General features: G+C 47.2%; 1 long non-coding RNA gene across 2 annotated transcripts in view; it reads right to left on the bottom strand.

Moving 5' to 3' along the window:
• The window catches only part of LOC26533718 (uncharacterized), a 45,774-nt gene that overhangs the window by 2,188 nt on the left and 22,897 nt on the right, over positions 1-20,689 (bottom strand). The window contains exons 3-4 of one of the 2 annotated variants that reach the window (XR_004469493.1): positions 13,357-13,530; positions 12,937-13,295 (exon numbers count right to left, since the gene is read on the bottom strand). The exons of the other annotated variant lie outside the window; for it this stretch is intronic. This is a non-coding gene — a long non-coding RNA (uncharacterized lncRNA). Of the gene's footprint in view, positions 1-12,936; positions 13,296-13,356; positions 13,531-20,689 lie in introns of those variants that run through there. 2 annotated transcript variants of the gene reach the window in all.

Below are 20,689 nucleotides of genomic sequence, written 5' to 3'. Positions count from 1 at the left end.
ATCGCAATAGTTTGAGTCCAAGATTGGCCAGAGTACCTGAAGTCTGTGTCTGTCTCTCCAATCAGTTCATATCCCACTTCCCCTCCCTCGGGGGACATTCATCTTGCATATTCCATTGTCTTCCACCCATAACTCTAGTGGAGGTGGCGGAGAATGTGGCAAATTGTCAGCCATCTGACAGGCCACATTAACAAGCGTCTCGTCCTGGGGTAATACGATACCATTTCAGTTTCAATTTGCATGACGCATTAATCAGCATTCGATTTGAATCTCGTTATCTGGCTATACCTCAGAGTGTCCTCCTCCGTTCCAGCCATTCTCCAGCAGTCGTCCTGCCACTCCCTTGACAACCGCACGCAATAAATTCGAGCATCAAATGGTGAGTAATTTCTTTATGTTGCTGCTGTAATGTGCCACCATAACTTAGCCAGGTCCAACGATAAGGATGAGGAGCGGGAACTGGGAACGCGAGAACTTCGAGAAGGCAGCGGTGGAGGAGGAGGAGGAGGAGAAGGGGGAGGAGCTACCTGAGTGAAATTAGTATGCCAAGACATGAAAATCATTAGGCCAAAGACAAACCGTTCTAGCCGGGCTCTGCCCGGGCTCCTTCTTCATCCGTGGGTGTCACTAATTAAATTATATACATAACAGGCAGAAAGCAGAGGCACAGCCCCAGCGGTGGCACCACTGGCACCGCCGCCAATCAGTTCTCCGGTTCAGGCCGAGGGCATCGCAGATTTAGTCTGGGGCCGACCGCAGGTGTAATTAAAGAGCTTCTATTGCCATAAATTGACTCGCCTTTGGTTTGTCTTTTGTAAAGCACTGTACTCCCAAGCATACAGTGCGTTTCACCAGGGTAGGACGTTCTCAAAGATTACCCAATGAATGGGGAGGCGGAGCACTGCTTTGGCACTTTCCTTTGGCACTGTACGAGCATGTCCATTTGAATGTAAATAATTCCAGTTAATTTTCCAGTTAAACAAAGCCTAAAATGCAAACTAGTTAAGGTCCACAATCGTTGGGGCCTCTGGATTATCCCGTTTTATCCCCCCCTACCACTCCCACACCTCCCACAGATCAAGCTGTTTCATCGCCATTTAGCCCGGGGCACCGACCACATCAAACTAATTAAAGGTGCCCCGAGGGGTCCCATCTCCGTGTGAGATTGTTCTCGATAAAAATTACACACAACTCGAAAGTCGTCCGACCGCAAATGTCCCCTGCAATCCACTTCATGCCTTGCGCCCAGCGTTTTTTCCAATTTGATGCGACTCCAGAAAAAAAGGAGACACTGTGGAGGGTCCCTCCACAGAAAAGGGGCAGAAAGGTTCCGGGAACCCTTTGGCAACGGGTTAAATCGCTTGTAATTACGCTACATAAATTTTAAATAAGTATCCGTTTCGTTTCTTTTCGCCGCTCTTTCCTGCTCCGTGCACTCAAAGGATCTACACACACACACACACACACACATAGATACAGAGTATATATATATATTTGCGAGTATATTTGAAATTCCCTTTGTGTTAATTGCGCTGGTTAGCCGAGCATCGAAGTGGGAAAGTCAGTGTCGGCGCCCGACTTGACCTTTTCCCCCAAGAAACCCCTTTGTGTGGCCAGGGGAGGCCGGGGACCGTCTATCTGGGAGAGCTTACATGCTAATTGTAACCAAAAATCCTGTTTATTGTGTGCACATCAAACTTTTAGTGTTGGTAAGCGGCTTAGTATTCAAATTGAATGTAATACATTTGGCCAAATTGCATGCGAGTCGGGTCTTAGCGTAAATTCCTTGGGATTCCAGCTGACTTAAGCTGCCATTGCTCCCCTCCGCAGGGTGGGTGGGGACTGTGCCCCCCATTGGTCGGATTGGGTTGGTTGTGGGGTTCGTTCTGGGTTTTTTGGGGACCCCAAAAAGGTCAACGGGGTAACACAAGCAGCGTTGATACTTATTATTATGTTGTGGCCATTTCCAGCGCTGGTCGGGTGGGGTTTCTTTACGACCAGCCCCCTACAAAAAAGCTTATGTGCGAGCACATAATGCTAATCGGCATTACGATAATGCGCTTTACTGCTGTACCCGCATCAGTACCCTCCATATCATCGGTAAGCGGCGATCGTTGAATCGGTTAATGGGTTTGTAGCCGTTTGTATCGGTTACCTTTACAGTTCGTGTATTTTCCGATGGAAAAGGTGATGCGGATAGAGAAAGAAGGAACCCTTTTTGAACGTATCTCATTTAGATCGGGAGTTCCTCCGTTCTAAGATTCAGAACCTCTGGAAACCTGCTCCAACACAAGAGAGCATGTTTCCTCAGACAATGGCTGAATATTTGAGGGCTTTTTTGAGTGTACGCGTATTCCGTATTTCTCACAAGAGACTCGTTATAAATATTTTAAGCCGCTTTCAGCGTGTTGTTTCTTGGTTCTCCTATCACTCATTCCCGTTGAAGGTTGGCGAACATTTTTTAGCACTTTTCGCCGACATTGGAATTTCTTGGCGGCCCAAGGAGCCGGCTATAAATAACCGTAAGGGGCCGGAATTTCTCGGCCCACTCGGGGAAAGTAAATGCACCTGTTCATGTCATTCGGCATTTCTTCATATCATGACCGATATCCGGCTTACGCTTAACCAATAAAAATGTTCCAAATAATCACATTAAATATTACCCCCTCCTTCCGTTGGTCCAACGCCCCCACACACGCGTATAAAGCGCATCGCATCAATTTCATGCCTTGAATAAGAGAAGGAAAGGAACAAACAGCCGCAGAAAATAAAGAAAAACTCCATTGAAAGGCATTAAAAATTGTTACGTGGGTATATGCCAATGCCACGGACGGAGGCTGGGGGCTGGGGGCGGGGGGCTGGTATCTGGGAGGGTTTCGAGGGAAGCGAAACCCTACTGCCAACAAACCACTCACCGCGGGCGGCCCTTGTCGTTGTACTTGCCAAAAGCGGATATTGATAAATTCACGGCAATCAATAAAAAGTGATAAATGACAATTGCGTGTACGCCAAAAAAAGCAGACAGAAAGAGAGCAAATATGTAACCAAAGAGGAAGGAGACGAAAGAACAACATCGGGAATCAGAGAAGTAAACTGCGTGTACGGGAATGAATTTAAAACTTAACGAGTTCGGGGTCCCCGCCGCGATCCGCCACCGACAGCGCCACCGCCACCACCACCGCCACCCGTTCCTGCTCCACCACTTAAGGCCCTATCTGAGGGTATGCCGGCTTTATGGAGGGGTTTGTCAGCCAGGAAGCTGTCCATGTGCGACGAAGATGCTTGTACAGTAGAGTCCCCCACCAATCTCACACCTCAGAGGCAGAGTATACAACCTTCGATCGGCTCTACGATACAGTTCTTCCATCATTCCATCATTTATTTTGCACATCGGTTTCCCCTTCCAGGCGTTAATTGCATTTGCTTGTAGGAACCGTGGTATGTGGGATGGGGGGAGGCATATAGCTCGTAGGAGCGGCCCCTGGGGAGCCCCCCCCTTGTCAGGAGTCTACTAATTGCTTGCTAATATCCATTTCTCAAATGAATACGCTTTGATTTTTGTCATCGTTTGCCGGGCGAATGAGCAAATGGGGAAAAGGCAAAAGCACGGCACACAAAACATGAAAGAGAGACGAAAACAAAGAAAGGCAAAACGACAAAAAGTTACAGCTCGAATGGAGTTTCTGGAGTCTGTTTCTTCGTTCATTTTTACGGCATATTGCTGGGCCATTGTTCGTCATGCCTGAGTGCAGGAGTGCGGCAGAGGGAGGGGGAGAGGGACCACTATATGCTTCGAGAGACATTCTCGCACACACACGCAAACACAGGGAGAATGCTCGTTTGTCGCTCTGCTGACACACAAAAACCAGTTGCTGCCATCAAATTGTTAACTGAAATAGGAAATCTTAGTTATGCATTTGTTCCACATAGTTTTCCACCCCCCCATACCCCCCTTTGTGGCGGCAATTGCAACATTCGCTGCCATTTGCCATCAGATGATGCCAAGACTGAAGCGAATCCGCAGCACTCTAGGGTCGTAGATCTTGAAAATTAAGGAATTTCATATAAAAAGACCACTCCAGTCTATATATCTAGATACTTCCTCTTTATTCACTCTTCCCTCGGAGCTGTTTAGATATTTCAATGGGTACCAACTAATCGACTACGAGTACGTACTGTTTGTGGCACTGTAGAATATTGTGTACCATTGTGTTCTTTGCGGGCATCATTACATGCGCTTGTTGTGCCTTTTTGTCTTCCACATACAACTATGTCCGGCACTGTATGGCCATGGATACATGTGTATATTCATCTCTTTTTGTTGCTCCGTGTCCATCTCTGTCGTTTCTGCTTTGCTGCTCAATAAACTGTTGTAGAGCCACCGCCCCCATATGGCCTCGTCGGTGGGTGGGGCAATCACTGTTAGCATAACACTAAAAATCACCAAACAATATCATCACACACTCCCTCTCCCCCTCTGGCATGCAATTATGCAGGAGAGAGGGAGGCAAAGCGAGCACAGAGTTCAAAATAAAAATGGAGCCCTTTACTAAATTGCCGCTCATTTATTTGATTTTATGTGGCGACTGTACAATGTAAAGGAGTAGCGCTAGAACAACGGTAACCAACAAAGCAACAAAACAACGGATAAACGGATAAACGGACAAACGGCCAAACGGCCAATGCCAGCACACACTTGAATTTTATGTGTCAGGCCATTTGCTCGGCTAGTTTGCCATTATTAGTTGGGTTCTGTTGTGCTCTGTTCAGATCTGGGCTCTCCCACTCCCATTCCGCCGGGCAGGTAACAAGGCAGTCCTCGTGCACTGGGAGGAGTCGCAAGGAGCTGCTGTGAGCCCTGGAAGGAGTCCGTGTCTGGCGAAGGCGGAACCAACTGCTCGTAAGATGGCGATAGACGGTAGACCAGTCAGTCCTAGACATTGTTCAAAATGGTACTCCCAGAAAAGGAAAGCCAGAGGGCCTTCTGGCCTACCAGATATTTGCCACTAACCGCTCTAAGGCTCTAACCGGCTAGGTTTCCATCCAAGCGATTCTCTTTCTGGCGTTCATCCCGTTTAAGCCAGCTACTAGTTTGTCATTCCCTCTTGACCGCGTGAGAAACCGCTAAGTAATCACTTGCTTACGCAGAAACCAAAAACAAGTTCGCTTCAGGGGCAGAGGGAGAGGCAGTGGAGAAGCAGAGGAGATGGAATCTTTTAGCAATTTTCGGACGAATACCGAGAATGCCATTAAAAAACGCAGAGCACAAAAAACAGAGCCAGAGCGAAGGAGAAGGAGATCCATAGACAGCAGAAGCAGCAGCAACAGTAGGTAAAAGGGAATGCAAAATCAAAGTGTGATGGAGCTACCTGGCTGCCCCACTGCCCGGCTCCGAGCTGTAAGCTGTCCGCTGCAAGCCGCAATGCGGCCGCAACACGAGCAGAGCCAGAGGCAGGACCAGAAGCAGCACCAGGACAAGCGCCAGGGGCAGGACAACGGATGACCGAAAGCAGGATCAGAAGCAGAAGCAGAAGCGGGGGGAGCGGGGGCCACCACCGACAACAGAGGACAGCAGGCGCAGTCCATTAAACGTGTCAAAGGACATGGAGCCCAAGGGACGTGCTGCAGCAGTTGACTCAAAGAGAAGCGCCCAAAACAAAGGGGAATCAAGTTGCCAGTTTTCTCCTCGAGATGAGACCGTGCCGCAGAGCTCTCTCTATGTTTTGCGTGTTTTGAGGATGTGCAAAGTGTGACCAAAATTACACAAAAATATATCCTATGAGGGGTCGTAGAAATCTGTAAATTTACACTATAATTTCATACGATTTATTCATAATTTGGGCTGTGAATTGGTTACGTATTCGTGCCCAGACCGTGACCATCTCTACTCTCTCCATATTTTTGTCGTCTCTCGCACTCCCCAAAGCCCTGAGTGGACTTTGGCAGCCATCTAGCATTTCGGACTCCAAGTGCAGCATCTCCAACTCACTTTCTGCCTTTTCCGTTTCTGCTGCATATTTCGCTGGAACTTTCAGTTGTTTTTTTTGCGTTTCTTGAAAGCCCCTTGTAGCTTGTCTCTGTCTTAATTATTGGCCTATTCGCCGACAGTTTGGCTCTGAATCAGCTCTGGATAGAAGCGCAAATGTACAAGAAAGACAGCAGCAATTGAATGTCGTTAATTAATTGGGATCCATTAAATCGAAATGGTCGAAAGTGTTGTCATTCTCGAACTAGTTCGGGGATAAAGGCTTTTGCTATTGGAAGCAAAGAGTTGCTGCTTTTAAACGGGGTCGAATCTCTGCCTGTAGGACTTGTGTGGAATGCTGAATGATCCCTGTAGAAGTTCATCAGCTTAAAGATTAGTTCATCTGCATATCCCTCCCTGGTCCCCCCCTCGAACACATCGCAACCGCACAGTCAAGTGCAGCTTTGTTTTGGCAGCATGCCGCATGCGGTTTCTTTAACTTTTTTGGATTTCGCAGTATTTGTTCCCCGCTTCCCGCTACCCGCTCCGCCCTTTCTGCAACTCGCTGATGAGGCATGAGGCATGACAATGAGCAACTGGCACACCCTGGAGCAGTTTTGGCAACACACACGCCTAGGAAAAGTCAACAGCAACAACAGCAACAACAGCAACAACAGCAACGACAGCAACGGCGACAGGAAATTGTCAACAATAGCAAAACCGCGTTGTCTGCGGGTAATTTGACATTGGGTGACGACGCTGACAAGGCTGATGAAGGCAGAGGAGCGGGGAGCGGGGAGCGCGGATGGAGCATGGGGCTGTACTCGCATGATGAAGATGATGGTGCTGGATGGCTGGATGGCTGGCTGGTACATCCTTCTGGCATTGATGCACGAACGAGTTGCTGGTCGCACGTAATCAGACATTTTGCATACTCCCCCACAGAGACACACAGCCACACAGCTGTGTGCCCCCCCCATCCCTTGATACAACATACACTTCCCATACTACTCCCTACTCCCTCCTCTCGCAGCTAATTTCAACTTCAAAGACAATGAGAAAGTTAATTGAAATACACTGGGGAGCAATGGCACTCGCAATCGCAATGGCATCCTATCCCCGCCTGATTTATGGCCATCGCTTGTCGCCATAAAATGTCAATTGTCAGGCAAGCGTTCGGCGGGATCTTTTCATTTCATTTGTTATAATGGAATCAATATTTGCCAGCAGCAGCAGTGGCAGTGGCAGTGGCAGCGGCAGTGGCAGTGGCAACAAAGTCACTAAAGAGTCAAACCCAAGGCACTTCCTGACCAACACTCTCCTGCACACATGCTGATACACATCGAAACAGCTACAGTCGGGGTCAACATTATAGCACCATACACATTGGAGTTGCAGATGTGAAAGAAACGATTGTCCTGGCAGGAAAGATGCCTTCCCTTGGGCCTGGTCTATCACTCTTTTCCTCTTTTCCTCTCGCTGTAAATATTCGCCTACTTTCGAGTGCACTTCTCGGTCCATCTGGTTTCCTCGACTGACACTATTATTCTCCCCGCTGCTGTGTGCATGAGCATGTTCTAATGCACTTCACTGATTTAGTGTTTGCGACATTTCCTGTTTCCTGCTTTTTGTCGGCTTCCGTTTCGCACTTGCTCTCCTCGCTGTTGCTGTTGTTTCTGTTTCTGTTGTTGTTTCTGTTTCTGTTGCTTCTCTCATTGGTGCCGCTTCCATTGAGAAGCCAAACTAGACCAAACCGCTGCCGCTGCCGCCATTGTCATCATCATCATCATCATCGTCGTCGTCGTCGCCATCGTCGTCAGAATCGACATCATGATGGTGCTGTGGCCACTTCAAAGCTCCATAATATCATCGTCTGGCCAGAGCGTTGATTGTCCTCCGGTCCTCAACACTTTCACTCCCTCCTCCTCCTCTTTCTCCTTCGGATAACTGCAGTGGCAACAAAAAATAAAGAGGACCAAAAGCGAAATAGAAAGCGGATGACGATGACGATGACGATGCAGCAGACGATGCAGGAGCAGGAGCAACTCTGACCACTTTCCCCACTTTGCTGCGGCCTTTTCGGTCATCCTTGGACCATTAAGGCGTAATTGACACTTGCTTCGTCGCTTTGTCCTGCTGCGGGTTTTCGCTCGGAAGCTGCCATCAAAATTAAGGCGGGGGTTTATTGAAAGCCGTTCAGCACGAGATCGTATGGTTCATTAAGGTTCCTCGGGCAGATATCATTTGCGTTTGAAATATCCCCGAAAGTTTCTAGAGTTCTGCGTCCTCCTCAATCATACTTCATAGAATATTAAATAAATTATTTATGAAAATAAATTCCTTCAAACTAAGACGATTTTGCAGATCCATAAGCAAAAAATAAATGAAATGTCACGCAACACGCAGGAAGAAATCGAATTTTGAATAAAAACCGAACGAAATAAAGAGTTGCACAGCCATGTGGCAGGAGAGGAGGGGTGCAGGGGTGCAAGTTGCATACATCAAGGAGCTGCCACAGCTCCTGTCTCCCATCCGACTCTTCCACGCCCACCTCTGCCCCCTCCTGAACACTCCTTCCTGCTGCATTGCAAATGCATAAACACAGTTTGATATTATTCCATCGCCAGCTGTGCGCATTGAATCCTGAGTCCTGCTCCTCTCCGAGAAGATGCCTGCAAAGAGGATCAAGGGGAGGAGCACGACTGAACAATACCCAATAAGATGTAAATAAGATAAAGCCGGAGCCTAACAAGAGAAGGGCACGAGTCCAAAAGGGGCAGGGATTCTGGCGGTAATACCTATTAGATCTTTATGAAATACTCTTGAAGATGAGCTATTGGTATGGGTATGGCGAAGTCCTTTGCGAAATATATACCCGAATCTGCTCCAATTTACAGGGCACTCAAAACGGATACCCCGAATGGGAGGACAACACGTTGACATGAAGCAACACATCGTGTCCTGGGCAAATTGCATTAGAGTCAGCCGCCTGCACATCCACAGCGATACGTACTCGTGCATGTATGTGTGACAGCTAAAAAAGAAATAGGGAACCATCGAGCCATCGAGCATTTGGTTACCCGACCATCCCCCCGACCCGACCGTCCCTCCGTGGCGCTGCCAGAGGGGCATCCCCGGAGCGGCATAAAATATTCAAAATATTGTAATCGCAGAAATGCGGCGCGTAGTGCTCGAACCACCCCCTCCCGCCTCGCAGCCCCCGCCCCCGAACCCAAGGCGAGTTGCTCTTTCATCGTTCCGATAGTCGACAGTCGCCAGTCGCCAGTCGACAGTCGACAGTCGCCAGTCGATGGTGCATAATTTGCAGTTCAGTTTTGGTTCAGTTCGGTGCATTCTGCTCCTGGGTCCGTCCGTTCGTCCGTGCTGGTGGGTCCGTGCCCCCCGTCCATCTCCATCTCCCATCTCCCGCTCTGTGTCCTGGTGAATTATTTATTTGCCATGTTCCGTTCTGTTTACTCGGCAAATTTAACAACTTATTAATAATGCATTATTCCCGCTGACTCCGCTTGGCCAAACATTCGAACCATACCATTCCACCATCCTTTGCGTCCTACCATCCTTTCCCATTTGGCGTTAGTTTGGTCCCCTAATCGGCCAGACAGGCATTTAAATATTCTTTGTATGATGATATTTTGTCCATGTCTGCTCGTTTCCATTCCCAATCCCATATCCCATTCCCCCACCATTATTGTTACGAGTATTATTATTGTTCGGTTCGGTTCGGATCCTGAATCTGAATCGGAGCTGTCAATGGCTGTGCGATTATCGACAATGTCTGATTCTGTCTGATTGGCTGACACATGTTTCATGGAGCTTGGGCCTGGCTCAGCGCAAATTTACAAATTTCAACAAGAAGTCAGCACAAAATTATTATGTTCTGCCGATGTCGATGTCGAAAGAGGGCGAAACATTTATGAGCATCCCCCTCTGCCTCTGTCTCTGTCTCTGTCTATTTTTTGGCATTATGTCAAAAAGAGCTTACAGTGTCTGTCAATTGTGCACGGCTGCTTGCATTTGCTGAACAAATGTTTCAGATCAAGCCAAAGTCTGTGAATGGAAGTCTGTCTCTGGAAGATTAGGATTACGATGGCTGGAACGAAGCATAATTTCCATTAAAAATAGTATTTAGTAAACGAATCTTCTTTATTCATTATTTTCTCTCAACATTTCTCTGGAAACTCCACTGTGCGCTACTTGTAGGGGGGGAGGGGCGGGAGGTTCTTCTTTTTTTTTGGGTTTCCTGGGATAAGCAACTTCTCTGCAGAAGAACCCCGGCTCTATCAGTAGACAGCCATAACTCACTCACGGCCAACAGCTGCCAACTGCCTCCGTTTGCAGCTCTTCCAGCTTTTCCGCAGCACCAGGCCATCCGTATCTATCCCCCAGCACTCCCCATGGAGCCCCACTCCCCATTTGCCCACTCGACGAGAGCTCCAAGTTGCCGTTCTGAGCCTTCGTCTGTTGTCTGGCTCTGTGCGCTCTTCTGATTGACAGGCCGAACAGCGCGAAATCGTCGAAAATTGCCGAGTTTTGTATTTTTCTAAGGCCACAGTGGGTGCTGGGGACGCGGATGATGGACAGGGGAGTAGGCTCCAAGAGGAGGAGCATAGCGAAAGCATACTTTTGCATGCTGGTGTTTCTTGCTTGGGTAATTGAACTGTAAGTACATTTGCAGCACGGGTTTCTTATGGCATCGTCACTTCTCCTCCACTGCCTCTCCTCTTTATACTCTTCCAAGAGGTATTATGATTTCCATAGCCAAGATATAGTCTGCCGAAGTCTGCCCTTCTTATGGCTACAAGTTGTATATATATCCCGATTGCCATCTCAGGGTATCTATTCTCCTTCTACTTCCTGCCTGGCTGTGGTTCAACCCTCCTTCCACTCCTCCTTCCTTTTACTGCCACTGTCACTGCCTCCCAATCTTCTTCAGGCCTCCCCCTCCCCGTCCCCTCCCCCTTTTGGCGGGTAGGCGTAACTGTCTCTTACAGTTTTAGGCACACAAATGTGTTCCCAGCGAGAGAGAAAGCAAACAGTAAATAAAGTTTAAAATTCAATTACAAGGCAATGGCTCACAAGTTGATTGCCACCAGCGAGAGACACAGAGAGAGAGAGAGAGAGAGAGAGCAAAAGACAGAGAAAGTCTAAGAGAGAGATAGATGATAGTACTGGCCAGCGAGTGAGCCGGCAAATGATAGAGTCCGAGGAGCAGGCAGTGCCTTTTGTGATGCTGAAAATCAAATCCTTTATTGCCGCTTGCTGTTGGATCAATTAACGTTGAATGTGTGTGCAAAGGCAATACCGCAAAAGCCACACGCATACACACAGATGCACACTCACAGACACACTCACAGACACAGACACACAACCATGTGGTGGTGACAACCACTGACAACCACTCAACTGCCTGCAGTTTTTCGGTTAACAACTTTGTGTGGGTCTGCGTGAAGTGCAGTGCAATTGCAATCGAAATTGCAGCTCGAACGCGGCGCCTCACCTGGACGGGAATGGAGCTGGATGTAGCCGGAGCTGGAGCTCGACCAGGACTGCTGCCGGAGCCGGAACAGTGGACCCGGCCGGACTGGCACGCTGGCCAACATTTTTGCGGTGAAACGTTAATTTCCCAGCGACCACTTTTCAACAGTTTGTCAACAGAATCTGGCCAAGTGCGCCCAGCTTTGGTTTACCGATTCCAACAATGAAAGCGACCAATGGCAATGCCGTGGAGGGGCTGTTACGACTAGAAGATACCCTTGGGTTGGGTATGTAGTAAGAACTGAACTCTGGAACTCTGGTGAAAGCGTTCCTACATGATTGTAGTACACTTGAGCGCTATATTCCACAAACGATATAGATAATAGAAATATCTTATAAGCGGATAATAATATAACACAGATTTCCCCACTCAAAGGTTCCACCTCGTCTGATTTCCGACTCTTTGCCATCTGCCTGTTGCATGCTTCGCCCCTTAACTGATACACCCTCGACTCTGCCCAGCCCTAGATAGTATTCCGACTGAACTAATAAAATATACCTTCAGCTAGCTCAATGCCTTCGCCCCCGTCCTCATCCTAGAGAAAACAATACCCAAAGTAACGAATAATTATTTTTGCTTCATTTTATACTTTTCCGCATCGGCTGCCCCTTCATTCTTTTGGCCGGAAAAGCGGTACAGGGAATAGCGTGGAAAATTTCCCCGAGAGGGAGAGCTACCCAAATTGGAAAGTGTTTGCTTACACGAGCACTTTGGCAAATATCAATTAAAACTGATTTACTACTACCCCAGCCCCCTCCCGATCTGTGCAAAGTTTTCGCACAGTTTTCCCTACCTTAGCCTCCCCCCATCCCCCCTGGTTAATTCAATCCAATCTGCAGCATTTGAATGCCATTTTTGGGGTACTTGCTTTGCCTTCTACTCGAGTCCCTGCTCCGATTTGATTCTCCTTTCGGGGGCTACTGTTTCCCCCCCTTTTTTTTGGGTAATGCCCTTCCGTTTGTGGCTTGAAAACTATTCCACTGCGGGGGGTGGGTGTGTTTCCCTGCACCCCTGCTCCCTTGGCTGTTATTTAATTTTCAAGCAGCGTTTTTGTTTGCTTTCTGGCAGCCAGCGCTAGCCAGCAAAATTACGCATACGCCATGTGTGCTGCTCGAGTTTTTCGAGAGAACAATTGAAACGAGAATGAATTGACTGACTTTATGAGGTATTTTAACATTTGAATTCTATTCAAAAATTCCCCAAAAGAAAAGCTTACGCTTGTTTGGACTCTGGAGCAATGTTTTCATGGAATATTTACGAATTAATTTTACCTTCTTCTGGCCCCAATCTTCTGCCGATTGCCTAGAAATAAAAGGTGAAATTGTAGCACAGAAAATAATTGAGCGAAAAAGGTTACAGCATTGGGAAAATATTTGTTAAAAATCAAAGTTAATTAAAAGTATTTATGAATGAATGGTTGAATCGAAGATGAATAAATATGCTTTAAAATAACGAAGGAGTGATTAGTTTTTTAGATGGAGTTGTTGATTCGGAAGCAGGCCGAGTTTTTGTACATGGATTTGGGCCCAGTCAAGAGCACAGATTCCGGCATCTCGATAGTTCATCGCTTCACTGAACCCCTATAATTGCAATTAATTTGGCTACTTCAACTCCGGTTAAAACTTTACTTATGGCCGAATGAATCGATTTGTGCAACACATCAGCAAATCGGAAACACCACATACCACCCGACAACCACTGGGGTGCCCCAGCGAGACAATAAACAATTCAGTTTCCCGTTTTCCATTTTCCATTTTCCATTTGCACTTTTCTCTATGTATAAATATTCGTTTCATATCCGATTTTTGTTCATGTTTTCATTTGTTTTTCTTACCGTTTTTTCGGGGGGCATTGTTGTTATTATTACTCTACATTGTTTTTGTTGCTGTTGCTTTGGTTGTAACTTTTGCTGCTGCCTCTGCCTCTGCGGTGCACCTGAATGTTCATGATTGCCGCGGTTATTTTACCCTCAAACCATTCAACCCTCCGACCCACCGATTCGCATTCCCTGAAAGCAAAAGCAAAGTTCGCATAGAAAAAAACATGTGAAAACCTCAATCGAAGATATTACGACTAAAAGATACCTGGCAAACACCTGGCAACATACTTTGGTGAATATTCATATCAATACCCGTGTTCAAAGAGAATTTCCTGCCTTTAAAGAGCCGGCAGGAGCTACCATGGTCTCCACACTATAGCGCTTACAGCATACCCTTGCAAGATCCGTGTACCCTGTTTGGGAAACAACAAAAAAGGCCAACGAACATTGAACTAGTGGGCTACATACGGGTGTATGCAAAACAAAAGACTGCAAATAAATACATGTCGAAGGACGGCCCCTGCCCGTGTGCGAGAGTGAGAATCGCTGAAAAGTATGCTACGATTTTCGTGCAGCTGGTTGCCCCGAATACTTCGGAGCTCCTCCAGGTCTGGCCAGTGAGGCGTGGCACGGCCGGACAGCTGCTGCTGCTGCTCTCACTCCTTCACTCGCTGCCCGTCCCTGTCGCTCTCCCTCTCGCTTTTCGGGGCTGGAGCACCCGATGGCTGAGCATTGATATGACCATGGCAAGTCCATTATGCAGCTCACTTGGCATGGCGCACAGAAATTTGCATTGAAGTTGATAAAAAGCGAATAAATGGCGCAACTGCAGCAAAGGGATACAATTTGAGGTAAAAGTAGTTCTGAATAGCAAAACTGTTTGGGTTTTAATAAATGCTTCCACAAAATGATGAAAGTGCAGTCGTATCAGTAATCAGTGGAGGAAAGTAAATGAAATAAGCGAGGAATACATATTTATGAATATTTATTCCACCAGAGAGGTGCTCTGTCTACAAGATACAACAGTCCAACAGACATACTTAACCCTCACGCCCACACACACACACACACACATACATACACACGCACTTGCCACCCAACAAACATGGCAGAAAACATCAAAAACGCATTTCAATTTATATCAATTTAAAAATCCACGAAATAGAGATGAATCCCACGGAAAGGGAGGGAGAGAGAGAGAGAGAGAGAGAGAGAGAGAGAGAGATAGTGCTAATGGGAGGACATGAGAGGCGGGCAAAAAAAGATGGCTAACCCAAAACCGCTAAGCACGCAGCCCACACACACACCGCACTGCATCGCGCTAGTCTCCTTCTCTCCATGGGGAATCCCGGACTGAGATTAGCCCACAAGCCGCAAAAAGAATAACACATCACGCATACGACATGTAAGCCGCATTATGAATATTTTGTTCCAGCTACCCGGGCACCCCCCGTGCCCTCCCCTCACACTCAATTGCTGCAAATATCAAATAGTCATAATCAACATTCAGCGAAAAACATTGAAAACGCATTTCGTTTATTTGATTTATGGAATATAGAACGCGACAGTTGACAGTTTTTGCCATTGGATGGCTATAGACTGGCTATATCTATAGATTGGATAGCTGTGGCTGGGGCTGGGGCTGGGGCGGACCCCTGGCTAATGCATCAATTATGTCCCAGGCTGAGGCTGCGTTTTTGGCAAATCCCCGAACATGGGACACTGCATTAAAATGCATGTCACAGCCGCAGGAACCCTCGACTCTTTGTGGCTGTTGCATTTTAATTGCCTGGCTAAATCGACACAGATACAAATGGCGATAGATACAGATACAAAGTGCAGCTAAAACTACCGAATATTATTATCGATATTGATATTGATTTTGATTCGTTCCGAGCTAATGCATTAGATTGCACAAATTTCTACATCTATTGCGACATATTCTGCCCTTCCCCTCCCCCCACCAACCTCTGTGGCCATTCGACTCCACTCGACGCGATTCATTTCAATTCAATTCGATTCGTTCGGTCGCTCGTTAACAGCCGCAAATATTTTCATAATGCACGTTTATGAAAATTTCCGAGAATTACAAGCGGGAAATATACTTTTCGCACACATCGTTGGGCGCCGCAGTGTCAGCGAAATTAAACGAAAAGGTTTTCGGGCAATTGAGTGGGAATGGGCGTACTTTTGTGGTGCCATCCAGCGATGATTGCATGATTTGGGGGGGGGGGACTCTCGGACAAGTTGTCAGGTGATCGAGTGGCGTTTTCCAGCTTCCACAGCTTTATTTTGTATCTACATTTATTTGGAACACTTTCCCTTTAATGAACTACAGCGTAGTGGGTATCTGAAATTCCATCAATTCTGGGCCTTGCTTTTGGGTGCCTGTAATGCAGCACTTTTGGCCTCAATAGGCTATAATATCATAAGAGCATTTCGGAAACGTTAATGCCATTATAAGGGAATGACTATTGGTTAATTAAATTGTATTTCCATTGATGCACAATTGGCGGGAATTCTAGTTTAAAACTTTGCCCTAATTCCAGTAAATGTGGGGAGATTCGAGGTTCGTTTCCTCATGAATAGATAATGCGAGGTTGGAAGAACTATTCTTTAATGAGAACATGCCCGCCTTGATGGGGCATATGATAGCAGACCAGAATAAATCCCTTAAAATCGTTAAAAAGAAACTTCTTGATGTTCCCCAGTGAGATCTTCACTTTCAGTTTCAGACTTCTTATTGCTGGGGCAAGCAGCAGGGCAAAAAGCAATGAAGGACAGAAGCGTTTACTCGGAAGCACAGGAGCTGGAGCCGAGAGCAGGGAGGAAGGGTGGGGAAGATTGTGTCTGGCGTGGCATTTGACTTTTGTCGGTTTGTCGGCTGTAAATCAATTTTAATCAATTTTTTTTTGGGCTGGGCCCGGACCCCAGCCGAGTGCTTACCAGTAATTGATTTCCCTGCCATTAGCGACGCGAATCGCAGACAATCAATTGCGGAGGCCCCAAGAAAGGACTCGCTGAAGGAGCAGAGGCAGAGGCAGAGCCAGAAGCAGAAGCAGAAGCAGTGGCAGGAGATGGAGCAGAGAGAGTGGGGCCTTGTCATTGCTCTGAGGCACAAACAAATTAAGGACAATTATTTCAATTAACCAAATGCAAATAAATCGAACCGCGTTAAGCAAACAAACATTTACGCTCTTTGCTTTTGCCTTTGCTGTTGCTGTTGCCTTTGCCTTCGCCTTTGGCTTGGGTTCCGTTTCCATTCAGATATCAGATGTCGGGATTGGAGGATAGGGTGTGGTCCAAGAGGCGGGGGGAGTTTTTCACTTTGCGGATGGCTCTGGGTTGGATTGATAATAATTAAGCCCGAGTTTATTTAGGCTTTAATTAATAATGAATCGAGAAACTCATTACGCGGCGGCAAACAAACGGCAAAACGGCAGGTGAGAGGGTGGGGCGAGCAATTTGTGGGTGGAATATCGAATAAACCGAAGGGAATATACATTTGTTTGGAGACGGGAACAAATGAGAGGTAAATTCCCTACAGATAAAGCGCTGTTGGGGAAATTTATACCCTTTAAGATGGGAAAGATTCGGAATAGTGGAAAAAATAGGAATAACTAAATTTTTTTAAAAATATACCACGGGTTTCTATGAATTGATCTACCACTTTGTGGGTTTGTCTCCATATCTAGGCATCGATCCACCCTCGCTGATGGGCTTTCCCGTAGCTGAGTAAGCGTTTTGTCCCGCTTCAAGCTAATTACAATGGAAAGCAATCCCACCTGCCTCCCTCTCTCTCCGGCCTCTCTCCTGCCCTCCCCCAATCGTTTTCCGTGAGTGGGGAGGCCCTTCAGATTCAGTGCAGGATGCAGGAGTGTTGTCGAGTTGCCGGGACAACGCCGGCACAGCTACTTAGTTAATGAACCTGTTGAGGTCGATTCCTGGGGGCAGGCCCGAGCCGCAGCCCGATACCATCCCGATACCGTCCCGAGTCACTCATCAGGCCAGAAACAATGCGTTGGCAGGCATTTCGATGGGCCACCCCTCTGCCCCGCTGCCCCTCTGCCCCTTCTGCTCCTTTGTATAAACAGTTGTAGTACCAAATGCTCCTCCAATTGTGATATTTATGTATCTGTGTGCGTGTGTGTGTGTGGGGGGGCTCTTGTGTGTTTGTCTGTGGTTTATTACGCTGCTCTTGGCAATTATATTTGTTACCCAATTAGCGTAAAATTGTGTTTATTGGCATACGGCGGCTGGGACCGCACCGAGCCACTCGGCACCACTCCTTGCCGCACCGCACAGCACCGCACCGCACCGCACTCACGTACCGTGCGCCGCATTGAATTAGCTAATGAAGTTGTAGTTGCCTACCGATTGCTCCACCACCCACCACCCATAACCCACCCCCCTACCCACTCGAGCACACCCACACACAGCTGCATGCATCTCTCCTGTGTATCCCTGTGTATCTATTAGTTTGTTAACCTAATTTGCCAAAAACACACACACCAATACACCCCCCACACACACACGCATAGAGATGCTTGTTGCTCGAGTGGGTGTGGCCCCCGTGCGATAACTTCTTGGCTTCCTCCCACGGACGGACTGCCCCTCACTGGAGCAGTTACTCCTGAAGAGTGCCCGTACCCTCGAAGAGGGTATTCAGATTTAGCACAGATGCTGGCCATAGATCTCTAGTCCCCAAGAATGTATCCGTATCTGTTGCCCTTCGAGGGTATCCCAACATTCGGTCGCCGAAACTATCCCTTGCCATTCCTTTCCTGCTCTTCTTCGAGTCTTTGTTCTGTTAGGTGTTATGGCTAATGCTTAGATAAAATATCTCATTAACTATTGTTGCCTCTGCCACTGGCCCCGTTATAAATCGCTTGCGCACTAAGCACTGTCCGTTCTCCGTCCTCCGTGGCCCGTTGGCCCGTTGGCCCGGGGGCTAATGTCTACAGTTGCACACAATACATTCAAGCAGAAGCTCCTGAATTATTCAATTAGATTTGATGGAATCCACTGGACTTGGAGCACACACACACACACACACACGACCATATGTGGCAGGAATGAGAATGGGGTGGAAAAAGAGAGGAGTACAAATCAGGGCTCAAGCAGGTGGAGTAGTGGATTCTCGCCTCGAAGCGAATGGCTGGGAAATGGAGTGCAGTCCCCCCTTAATATTTCAAGCAAAGATTGATTAGTGAGAGGTGTTAAGGTGTGTCCTACAGTGCCCTGAGGAGCGGCTTTTCGCTCCTCTTCATTCTGTAGCTTCTGTAAATCCACTTTTTCTCTACATTCAACTTCTGTTTATCATCTCATTAATTCTTTGATTATTGATTATTGATTTGTTGTTGTTAATTAAATATTAAATTGTATCATTCCCGGTCTGGTTTTCCCCCATTTTCCCCCCCGAAGTTTCAAATCTAATTTGCCTTATAAATTATGCTTATATTTTCAGACCCAAATTAACCCGGCTCCAACAATGGAGCATACTATAATCAAGTGGCTCTCAGTGTTAAATTTGGCCCGATAAGAGGATTATAAATTAACGCGATTGTTTGAATATAAAATGGACTTTCGTTTCATTCTATTCGAGCACGAATACCACTACGAGTACGTGTGTGTGTGTGTGTGTGTAACTGCTTAATTAACCCTTTGTTTATTCGACCAGTCCCGGCTGATGGCCAACAATTGGCGATAATTGTACGAATGCGAGTGCGAATCCTCCTCAAACCCCACTCATCTGAAGAGTGGCGAAAATATGAAAGTCTCTGGCTTTGCCCTCGTTCTGTTTGCTAGCTTAATGTTTTGGAATTAATTGGATCCGAAAGATGGTGGCGGAAGATATCATAGAAATGGGAAAGCAATAGCAAAGTCCGCCCTTGAAATGGATATGCATACGATAGGATTTGAAAGGGATACAATTCCAGGCAAGAGTTTGGTCCTGGACTGTCTCTTTGGTGGATCTTTAAGATCTCTCGCCGGCTAAGCTGGAATTTCCTGTACGAGTCTTGCCTTCTCCCACGCACTCACCCCCGCCGCTGGCAACCCTTTGTCCTTCCCCCAAAGACGTTAATTCCTGCCACAGACTGTTGCTATTTGCACAGGAATGAATAAAAGAAAGTGCACGGGGGGGTGGGGGTGGGGGAGGGGCAGAAGCACACATGATTTATCTGTACTTATTTGTGTTGGTGTCGGAATTTTTCAACCCATCCACTTGTAGGCGCCGCACCGTCTTTTGTATCTCTCCCCGCCAACCAGACAATTATTTATTAGCTTCCTCGGTGGCTGTCCCCCACTGCCGGGGCACACGCACACCGCACCACTCCCTTGCACACATGTGTGTGTGTGTGCGTGTGTGTGTGTGTGGCCTGGCTGTTTAAGACAGCTTAAGGGAACATGCCAAGCGAGTCTAAGACGTTGTTGAAAAATTCATTTTCATGTTTGCTGCAGCTTAAGCAATTTCTCATAAGCAAGCAGGGGTTTTCCTTTCGGAAACCAGAGAGAGAGCCGTGGCCGAGCACCAGCGAGAACAGAGGGAAATTTAATTTCAGCTACTTACAAGAGTGTGTGTGTGCGTGTCTGTGTGTGTTTTGGCTGTCGTGTAAGCTGCTTAGCATACGGCATACGGCATGCGGCATGAGGCACATACGGGATACGGCATATGGCGGCCCTCACATCAATCACTGGCCAGCGAAAATATGGAAAGGAATGCCAGGCAAGTGGCAAACGGCATCGTAGGAAACAAAAATGGCGTGGAAAAAGGTAGGACGAGTATTTAAAACGCCAATTACGAGTATATTGGTCAATGGACAATGGAAAGCGGCTGCAATGGTTGCTTGGCTGCCGATGTGGTGGCTCAATTAAATATCGGCCAACAGTGGGCCCTCCCGTTTGATACCCTGCTTGTGAAGGGTGTTTCAGGCATCATCAAGGGATATCCATGCTTTCCAACACTCTGACTCAAAGACTGCATCACTTAATCGATCCTTGCAATCCATTCGAAAGGTTGATGGCCCTTTGGAGGGCTAGAATCTTCTTATATGCAGATCAGGACAACAACAAAGGATAGCCTGGCACTAGCAGAGTATTATTTGTTCCTTCAAAGAGGGTCTCTTTCCTTCAGGGAACTAGGACAAACAAGGACTAGCAGATGAATCCCTTCCCTCTGCAGGATATGCCCTAGTCGCTGCCTGTGGGGCCCACTCCTTCAGTTCCTGACCGTTAAAACAGCTTTCGTTCGCCAGCCTCCTTGTGCTGGCATTTAACTCTTACGCTCATTTATCATACTTTGAGAGCCACATGAAGTACATCTGTACACTCGTACTCGTGTGTGTGT

Source organism: Drosophila pseudoobscura, chromosome 4 (genome assembly GCF_009870125.1).
Source record: "Drosophila pseudoobscura strain MV-25-SWS-2005 chromosome 4, UCI_Dpse_MV25, whole genome shotgun sequence".
NCBI classification, from domain to species: domain Eukaryota; kingdom Metazoa; phylum Arthropoda; class Insecta; order Diptera; family Drosophilidae; genus Drosophila; species Drosophila pseudoobscura.
This window is presented reverse-complemented; position numbering and strand designations above follow the sequence as displayed.